This window comes from Cynara cardunculus, unplaced genomic scaffold, assembly GCF_001531365.2.
Source record: "Cynara cardunculus var. scolymus isolate 2C unplaced genomic scaffold, CcrdV1 Un_Scaffold_3072, whole genome shotgun sequence".
Taxonomy (NCBI): Eukaryota; Viridiplantae; Streptophyta; class Magnoliopsida; order Asterales; family Asteraceae; genus Cynara; species Cynara cardunculus.
The window spans coordinates 13,794-24,438 of record NW_020201338.1 but is presented as its reverse complement, the minus strand read 5'-3'; the positions used below and the strand labels follow the sequence as shown (position 1 = coordinate 24,438).

The following is a 10,645-nucleotide window of genomic DNA, read 5'->3' as shown; positions in this document are numbered from 1 at the left end:
GGTTGGACTAATATGAAATCTTGTTTCGAACTAATAATGTTACGTTTGTTTGGATTAATATGAAATATGTAGTTATTTTTGTAAAATTATTGTTTCATTCAGATATCAACCAAACAGCTTTATTTCATTCAGTACTAAATCATTCAGAGGGTTAAAATGGTAATTTTACTGTCATTCAGTGAACAGTTACCAAACAACATTATTCCATTCAGCACTTAACCATTCTGACCCTCTTAACCATTCTGACCTTTTAACTATTCTGCACTAAATCATTCAGCAACTGCCAAACAGCCCCTAAATATATGTAAAAGTTTGTGAAAATGACTAAATATATGTAAAAATTTGTGAAAATGACTAAAAGTGAAGATACATGTAGATGAAGTTAGTTGAAGGAAAATGAAGTTTCAAAATCTTGTCATCATTTTATTCTCACACGATCTGATGTCTATCTTTACATCAGATACAAATAATATATGTATATTTTTTTTATTAACCTGGATATTCAACTCGTTATGTGAGCCAACTAATCTCAAGACGACCACCTATTTTACAAATAGTCCGAAATCAACGCATTTGAACCTTCATAATCACAAGAAGGTTTTTGTTTCTTCTTGGATTTCAACCTAAAACCTCTAGACACTTCATATATACCACAATATATGTATAGTTGTATCTCTACATCAAATGGTATTATGGCAAACTTTCTCCAAAATAAATAAAGCATAAAAGAGAGAGAGAGAGAGTACATTTCCCAAAAAACAATTATCATAAAAAATATCTTTTTTTAATTATATTTCCATCAGTAAAAAATCTTGACATTAAATGTTTTGTAGGAAAATATATTTTTTTATTATAAATATTTTAATAATATAATCAATGTTATAATCTTTAAAATAAATAAAATTAAATACAACTTTTTTTTTGAAGATCTCGAATTTTGATTCTCTATGTGAATTTTTTTTGTAGAATTTGTTTAAAATGCTTTAAAACAGAGATTCAAAGGATTCCACATACCCTAAATTCTAATAACAGAGACCAAAAAAATTGAATAGAAGATGTTACAATTGCTGTAAAAATACTAAAATAAAATATTACACGTAACTCATTTCATTGCAATCTCAAATGAGAATATTACACGGTATCAGTACACCATGACCATCAAAAGAAGAATGTCAACCATAGATCACCAATTCGAGTCTCTTAACGACCATCGGAATTCTTTTGTCTGTTATCTTCAAGTCTTCATGGAATTAGTTAAGATGCACCACGCTTGTACAAATATGGTAGAAGAGCATGTCTGAATCTAACCGGGGTTCACGGTAATGGTGGGACTGAATCGAGAAAAAAGGGATTCTAATAAAAGATAATGAAACCGTAGCGTAGCTGGAACTGATGACTTTCTCGTATTTTGTATGTTGCTCCTGCTGGATCGATAATTATGAGTACTAATTACTAACACAGATGCATCTGAAATTTTTCCCATTTCTTTCATCCAGATGGCTGCTGCTGCAGGGTGTAAAACAGCTTAATGTTAATTGTGTTTTATATTCTAATTTTATTATTTATACAACATTAAAAAAAATTGTACCAAATCTTACAATTGCAGATTTACAAAGAGAAAGGTAAAAGACAACCAATTCTTTCAAAAGATTACCTCATTGAAGATGCATTTACGACACAAGCATCAACGTCTGATGATTTGTGACGGTTTCAGCGCTAGTTTTAAACATCAACGATCGCTGCACGACTGGTTGAAACCATACTAGCAGCAAAAGACAACGATGACCTGCAAGAAGTGAAAAAAAAAAAAAAAAAACAGATGGTGGCACCGAAAAAGCATGCAGAAACTCTTGATCTCTTATCAGCAGACATGGAAAGCCATATGATCTATAGAGATGGAGAAATTACACAGCAGTATATTTAAAGCTGAATCTAAATTACAGAAACAGTTTCTTCCCTGATATGGAGTTTAAGATCGCCAAACGCTTTTCCGATTCATGGTCGAGATCAATTTTTTCATCGCGTTCTCAAACTTGCTTGTTACAGCTGAGAATACCAATCATCCACATGTAAACCAGCAACTTTCGATGGAAGGTTTGCACAAACAAGACCATGGGTGGGCCGATTCTCGAGCTGTACCAAGCAAGTCTGAGACCACCATGATTAGAAACTAATAAATGAGCATCACTGCTTGTAGACTAGGATCTAGATCCCCTATATTTGAACTGTATACATACTACAACAGGCATGTATCCTATGTAGGCCCAGATTTGGATGGCATGAGAATAACGTGAATTCACCAACGTGCAAACACTTTGACAAAGACCAACATGACATGAGAAAATGTTGAACAGTGCACAAAAAAAGTGAAACTTTGGTAAAGATCGGCATGCCATGAGACAAAATGTGAACTCAAGATGCACAAGTCCTAAGCATGGCATGGAAAATGTGTAACCACATAGAGACAAAGCTTGTCTTCTTGGACATAGAAAATGTGAACCCTGAGACCATTTCAAACCGTAGGAAAGTTCTGTGATTTGCAAACAATTCCTCTTCAAGGGTCAATTTAAGAGTGTTGGGTATACAATCTTAAATGGAATTTTAATTAAATTCATGACCTGGAAAGATCTCTTTATCCAGAATTACCATAATCGAAGAAATAAATCGCATAGTCTACGGTAACAAAATCATGAATTGTGATGTCACCAAAAAATCCCTAAAGAATATGCTCATTAAGGAAAAAGGCAATCTTTAGCAAGAAAGTAAAAAACTTCACATGGTCGATGGATATTGTTGACAATTATAACAGAGGGTTATTTAGGAGAATAACTCTCCTTTTTCTTAAATCCATGACCTTCAGACAGAATTTGAGGTATTCTTAAATAACCTTTATAAAAGACGAGTCAGATGTAGGAATTGCCCTCAACTGTCTCGGAAGGATGAAATAGATTTCTTGGGAGCCTCTAGCAGGTCGGGATATTCAATCCCTTGATATTAAATAAAGCAGAGTGCCGTATCCCAAGGGTTCAACTAATAGGTTGTATGGCGGGTCCAGGCTTGAACTTATACCAAAAATGGAATGGAGGTATCTATATGAAAACGACCTAGTTAATTTGAGGGGATCCCTAATTCTTTATTTTCATCCACTAAAACCGTCTACATGAAAGACGACCAAACAATTGCTGAGACCTACAAACGAAGACTTTACCAGCAAAAGCAACGATGACCTACAAAAAGTGAAAAGAACAGAAATAATCAAGAAGCATGCAGAAACTGTTATCAGCAAACAAACCAAACTGGAAAGTAGGATCTAGGAGTTGGGATATACGCATACCTATCGTTTACACCCAAAGAGTTGTGCAATGAGCAAACTGTCCGATTGTCAGAAGAAATAATGACCAACATAGTAATCAACAGACATGAAAAGTAATATGCTCTATGGAGATGGAAAAAACAACAATAAGTTTGAACTCTAATCTAAATGGAATATTATTACCGAAACAGTTTCTTTCCAAATAGTTCCAAACCCTTTTTTGAGTTATGATCGAGATTAATTTTTTCACTGCCGTCTCAAACTTGCATGTTACAGCCGAGAATAGTGATCATCCACATGTAAACCAGAGCATCTCTTGATGGAAGGTTTGCAGAAGAAAGATCATAGGCGGAGCTATTCTCGAACTGTACCAAGCAAGCTTGAGACAACAATGATCAGCAACTAATAGATGAGCATCCGTGCTCATAGACTACGGTCTAGACACCCTTAGTTTGAACTGCATAAATACTAAAACGGGCAAGCACTTATGTAGGCCCGGATCTGGATGGCATGAGAATAATATGAACCAACTACATAGAAAAACATGCCAGCGCTTTTGTAAAGACCAACATGACATGAGAAAATGTTGAACGGAATACATAGAAAAACGTGCAAGCGCTTTTGGTAAAGACCAACATGGCATGAGAAAAAATGTGAACTCAAGATGTAAAAATCCCAGCTCAGCTTGGCATGGAAAATGTGAACCACATAGAGAGAAAGTTTGTTTCCTTTTCTGGAAGTATATATAATATAATATTTATAGATAAAATATAATATTTATACAAGAATAAAACTCACACATTCCTCGCTTTTGATGAGGCTTGAAGGTTAGAGATCTACCAATAGCCCGGATACCGCTGAGTCATTGACTCTTCGGCATAAAAAGGGTGAACCAGACAGACAATTCCAAGCACGGCTAACCGTAGGAAACGAGATGCGCTCTTGTGAATTGACAAGTTCTCAAATAGTTCGTCCTCAAGTGTCGATTAATAAAGTAGATGCAATGTGCTATATACATCTAAACCACAACTGCAAGACCACATCTTAATTATTGTTGTTTTTGAGGGAGAAGGAAGAAAGGAAAAAAGGGCTTGAAGATGGAGAGAATAAATGAAAAAAATGTAGAAAGTGATGTGCAGGGGAATGATTTCTTTTATCCAAAATTACCATAACCAAGGTTCTAAGTAACGTAAGGCGTGCCGTGGCGTGGTGTGGCAGTGAGGCCAAGCCTCAAGCCTTAGAAGCCACGGCGAGGTCACGGCTTTTTTTAAGGCGTGACTTATTGCGGCAAATCTCTATATCATATAGAATATTACATACATTTTCTACTATTACTCAATGAATCAATGATAATAAAACAATTTAAATTAAGTTATATACTAAAAAAACTAACAAATAAGACACTAAAAAGATAAGTAAAATCAAATATCATGTTACAAAAACTGAGCATTACGCCATGGCATGCCACATGCTTAACGTGGCATGAGACACAAGCCTTGAGCCACGGCACGTTTACAACAGTGAGCATAACTAAATAAATAAATTGCCTAGTCTTTGGTAACAAAATCATGACTTGTGATGTCACTAACAAATCCCTAAAGAATATGGTTTATTAAGGGAAAGCAATCTTTAGCAATCTATGGTAACAAAATCAAACTATTTAGGCCATTGACCTTGAATGACATTTTTATTAACCTTCTTACAAGTTTTGTGGCATTTTGGTGTATCAAAGTGACATTCTCATTTATGGAAGTGGCATGCTAAACCCTGTCAGAAGGTCATGGATTTAAAAGAGAATTTTCACAAGGTCATTCAACTGATGGACCCAAACAAAATCATGGCTGAAGCATTCTATTGCCAATTATAAAATAGGTTTATTTAGGAGAATAACCTTTTACTGGATTTTTTTTAAATGCGTGACCTGATAAATTTTGAAGCATTTCTTCTATTAGGCAGAGGCATTCTTAAATATGTTAGGAGGTTATTCCCCTAAGAAACCTTACAAAAGACGAGCCAGGTATCTATATGAAAACTACCTAGTTAATTTGAGGAGACCCCTAATTCTTTATTATCATCGACTTATGCTGCAAGTCTTCGCTCCTCAATGCTACTAAAATAGTCTACACAGAATAATTGTCAGTCAAACCCTTAAATAGCTTATGGGTCAGAAACAAAGTTATTCCAAACTCGACAAGGTATCCATTATTAATGAAGCAAACAAGAGCATAGAGAATTAACACAATACAACAAGAGACTGTCAGAATAACATTCTCACATGTGTGCCCACTGTGCGTTAGAAACAACAAAAACAGTTGTAATCTGTACACGTGTTGACGTATGATCATCTGACTTACTACTTTAGCATCCTTCTTACATAGACATCTCCAAGCCAACTGAACTACAACTAGTCACTTTATTAAATTCTAAGATCCAAGTGGCATTGATGGTGACATACACACAATCAGCAAGGTTGGCTTTAAAAATGATACCATAAATGTCAAAGTACCACATCAAATTAAGTCAATAATGTCGGGATAGCCATGCAATCCACACTAAACAGGTAAGCAACGTTAACGAAGCAAAGAATAAACCGAAAAGACGCAATCAACGATATATACAAAATACAAGAGAATATTAAGGCAACAGTTACGATGGTCAAATCAAGAGAAAAATCCTAAATCTACATATGCTATAAATAAAAGACTACTCACATACTTTACATATTCTAATAGTGAAAGATAGAAGAATTTTAACTGACTGAGTCAACAACTCCAAAGCAGTACCTCAGCATTTATTTAACTTGAGAAGAATCCCTGTCACCCCTCTGCAGGGAAAGAAAACATAACAGTATAGCTTAGCATTTTGAAATTCTTTAGGATAAACATGCAGTAGTCAAGCCATCAGTTATACAATTTAAAACAGTTAACTATGAATAAAAGAAGGTTAAGAAGTAGGTATCCAAGGTATAAGGTACTATAAATAAATAAGATAAAGAAATATTACGACATACGTACCCAAGGAGCAGGTTATGTAAGAGCCCATTTGACTTTTTTTGGTCACAAGTAAAAAGTTAAACCTTTGTTCTAGGTCAGGGCCATCAGGCATAATAACTCACTTCGAAATAAAAAAGCCTCGTTAGTAGTACTAATAGTAGAAGATGCCGATGATTCAACCCTCATAGCCATACAATAACTCCTTATCACCATAGTTGTAAAACATTTACTTTCTTATAATCGGATACAAAATCAAATAGGCTGGCATGGTTATCTGATAACAAAAAACAAGATTGGGTGCTAAAATGATAGCAGAATGATCAAAAGGATAGAATGGAACTAATAGAATATATTTTGGAAACAAACTAAGGCAAATAAATGAGAATGCAAACCAAATAAAGAAATCACTAGTGAAGAAGAAAATCATATTGAGAAAGCTAAATCAGCAGTAGGAAAGAAAAGCATATTGAGTAAGTTTAGATCAACAGTAGGTGAAAAGCATATTGAGTAAGCTAAATCAACAGTAGGTAAGAATAGTTATTGCATAAGCCAAATCAACAGTAGGTAAGAAAGTTATTGCATAAGCCAAATCAACAGTTGACTGATTAAGCATCCACTCTTTTTTGTATTTATGCAACTTCAGGTATCGGTCTGAGAAGGAATATTGCAGCAACATTGTTTTAGGTTTTTATTTTATCGATGAAAAATGAATATAATGAATACCACTGTTACCCACAGCATAAAAGAACAACTTGCTTTTTTCATCCAGTGCAATGAGACATAAGACCAATGACCTGATAAACTGATGCATCTCAGAACTGCTACTATTACACTTGAGTATATAATAGCAGTGGATAGAAGTTAATGTAAGGAAGGAAATGTCAATATTGTGTTCAAAATGTATAATGTATAAAATGTTTTCCAATAGAATCACAAACTGTATGCTTTAAATTGAGAAGATTCATGTTATTTGTTAATGCCAATCTTGAAGCAACAGCATTCTATAAACGGCTAAAAAGAACAAAATAGATGGTATGTTTAGGAACAATAATACTACCATTAATCCAAAACCAGCTCAAAGCATACCATATGGTTACCTTCTAACATGCCTCTCATTTTGAGCTATAACTCAAATAGACAAAGTTCTCAAACTTACGAGTACATTTATGGCAAAGTTGCAAAAAGGAAACATCAGGAAGGGAAGATAATTGTCATCCTCAGTTCCTAAAAATATAATACATGACTGAATCCTATTAAAATTTGCAGATAAATTTGGGCAAGATTAGCTGCCAAGTCAAATTTGATGCACTTGCTTGACCTGTCAATTTGCAGATAAAGAGCACACCCCTTACAAGCAGTTCTTCCCAAAAAGGGTAAAATTCATTCAAGTACATTACAAACACAGATGCCATGCAATCAGCTAGACAACAACTTCCATCTACTAAACATAGTTGAAAACAAAAGAGGACCAGAACCTTAACAAGGACCTTAAAACCGAAAAGCGTGTAATACATGTACCAAACAGATTCATAACAGTTATTGAATCCACTTTACGCAAAATCAGGGAAAAACAAAACCATATTGTACTAAAATCAGGACAATCCCTCAATACCATATTATCAACTGAAAGAGGAAGCACAAGAAATACTTGTTTATCTTGTCCTAATTTTATCTTGTTAGAGTCCCATATCTGCTACATTTAGGACCTATTCTTCTCATTATATGTTGGAATTTTCCTTCCTAAAGGCTCTTTTGGAGATAAATCCAACAGGTTTAATGTATCTCACATGGTATCAGAGCAGGGATGTACCTCTGAGACATATGCACCGAGGACTCAAAAACTCCGGAACATATGTGCCTGTCTAGCTTCCATTGGACGGGGCGTGTTAGAACACACAGTTAGACTTGGACTTATTCTCCCATATGTGTTGAAACCTCATCCTCTCCTCAATGGCCTTTTGGAGAGTAATATCATATATCTCACATATCTTATACAATAACCAAAGAAACTGCATAAACAGAACAAATGCCTTGGTAATCCAACTTTCCGTTAGCAGATGACCTGAGATATAAGTAAATAGATACTCACTCCAGAAGAAGATTATTTCCTTTATTTAATACAAATTTGTCCAGTTCTCTATTTTCGTGATGTCATCTCCATTTCTAGTAGCATCACATAAATGAATCCACAATCACATTTTCATCTGCAATGTCAAGCCTATTACTTTACAATAAGAACATGATACGATTTCTATTACAAACAAAGCAATGATCCCATTCTATTTTAAGTACTGGTAGTGTTCAGATATTTTTGTTTCAAAAATCTAGAATCTATCTGTTTAAGTTGAAAAGCAACCGCGCAATCGAAAGTAAAAGGATAGTTCCTTGATTCAAACGAATGGAGCATTTATGAACAGCTAGGCTACATCCAAATTAAATCTTAACACAGAAACACTAACGGAAGCTGATTCAATCAATATACAATAAAAAAGCAGCAAGCTTTTTCATTATCAATGTAATCCACTGCTTGACAAATAAAAAACAGAGATCTACATTATATCACGCCATTAGACAATAACTCGACAGCAGAATGCAACAAAACTCAAGTTCCAAACAAACCTGAAACTGCAGATCCATATCTACAACAATAATTTTTTAAAAGTTCACCCTTTTCCTGAAACGTCCGAATTCAAATCAAATTCCCCCGACCGCCGCTAAAAAAATTCACTGCGGTTTCTGATTCAGTTGATACAAGGCGGGACCGATATTCACCGAATAACGATTCTCCACCACACGGTTTCACCTTCTAGTGAGGTGCAAAAACAGAAAAAAACTGAACTCGCCGGCGAAGCCGTTCCCGACCTGTACCAAGCGAATCAGAAAACCACCGTGACAAAAAAACTGCTCCTTCCATGATCTCTATACCACACATCTAGATACCAATACACAATCTTATACATATCTATAGATCTGCATGTCATGCCAACTCAAAGTTTCCATAGAGAGAGAGAGAGAGAGAGAGAGGGGAACCCTATCTTTGAGATCTTCACACAGAGAGAGAGAGATTTGTTGAAAAAAAGATGATGTCGGTTACTTATAAAGTAAACAGACCAATACGATGAGGCCACGTGGGGGAAGCACAAACAATTTGCTTTAACTACGCGAATATATCAGGACAAGTGGGCTTGATTTGTGGTAAAATTACGATTGTGCCACTGGACGCGGTTGAGTTACAGAGAAGAACTGTAGCAGTGAGGGTGGAACAGTAAACTCACGTGGAGGAGGGTAGTAGTAGTGAGTGTGTTTCTAGAAAAGAGAGCGTGACCGGTTCAAGATTTCGGATCCGGGTCCAACCCCTTTTAGGGGTGGGCACATGAGATTGTGTGTGTACACATGGAAGTTGTTAGGAATATTTCAATTCCAAAATTAAACATAAATAGACAAACACAAAAACATGACTACAAACAAACATGTCGGTTTCGTATTTTCCTTCATTCTTTGGATTAATCGATACGTATAAACTGATCTAAATACTCATACACACACACACACACACACACATATATATATAGGAAAAGGTTCAAATGAGAACACGCTCATTTTATGAGAATACGAGAACACCATTTTACTATAAACAATCACATGTTATACTATTATTCCATCACATATGATACACATATGATACTAAATCAGAGACGCATGCGATTTTTGATGTGATCTTGGTTGCGGGCCAAGTCGCTCTTACATCAGTAAGCCCCCTTCACAAGTATTATCACATGTGATAAGGTTGTTGATATGATACTATAATCCATCAAGACCATCACATGTGACGCAGACAACCTTTGGTGCGGCCTAAATCGTAGTACACGTCGTTCGCACATCACAGGGTCCTCTCACGCGTATTATCACATGTGATAAGGGTATTCTCACGTTCTCATAAAATGGAGATGTTCTCGTTTAAATTACAAACCATATCATTTATATAAATCATACAAACTAATAAATTGAGATATTTTTAGAAATGATGATGAATCATTTATCATTATTTGGATATTCATGGAAGATGATTAAAGTTCAATTATGATCAATGTTTTATATTAGGAAACAATTGATATTTTTATTCTTTATGAAACTAGATATTTATTAGAGTAAATGGACAGTTGAGATTGATTTGTATTTGAATATATGTATATATAGGGGTTAAATTATGTGAGAACCAAAAAAAGGTTAAGGACAATAACGATTAGTATCAATCATCCAAGGGTTTTAATCAAGAGGTGATGCCATTTTTTGTAATATTTATGAAAATCAAATCTAATGATAATTTGAAAGTGGAATG

At 34.9% G+C, this 10,645-nt stretch overlaps 1 long non-coding RNA gene across 2 annotated transcripts; it reads right to left on the bottom strand.

Moving 5' to 3' along the window:
* Positions 1 to 1,121: 1,121 nt before the first annotated feature.
* Positions 1,122 to 9,319, bottom strand: LOC112503463. Of its 2 annotated transcripts, XR_003067988.1 has the most exons (4): positions 8,396 to 9,319; positions 8,117 to 8,315; positions 1,655 to 6,427; positions 1,122 to 1,506 (listed from the first exon to the last, which is right to left on the bottom strand). It is a non-coding gene; the product is annotated as an uncharacterized LOC112503463 (long non-coding RNA). The 2 variants fall into 2 exon arrangements; XR_003067987.1 differs by having other exon boundaries at positions 8,117 to 9,319.
* Positions 9,320 to 10,645: the final 1,326 nt, after the last annotated feature.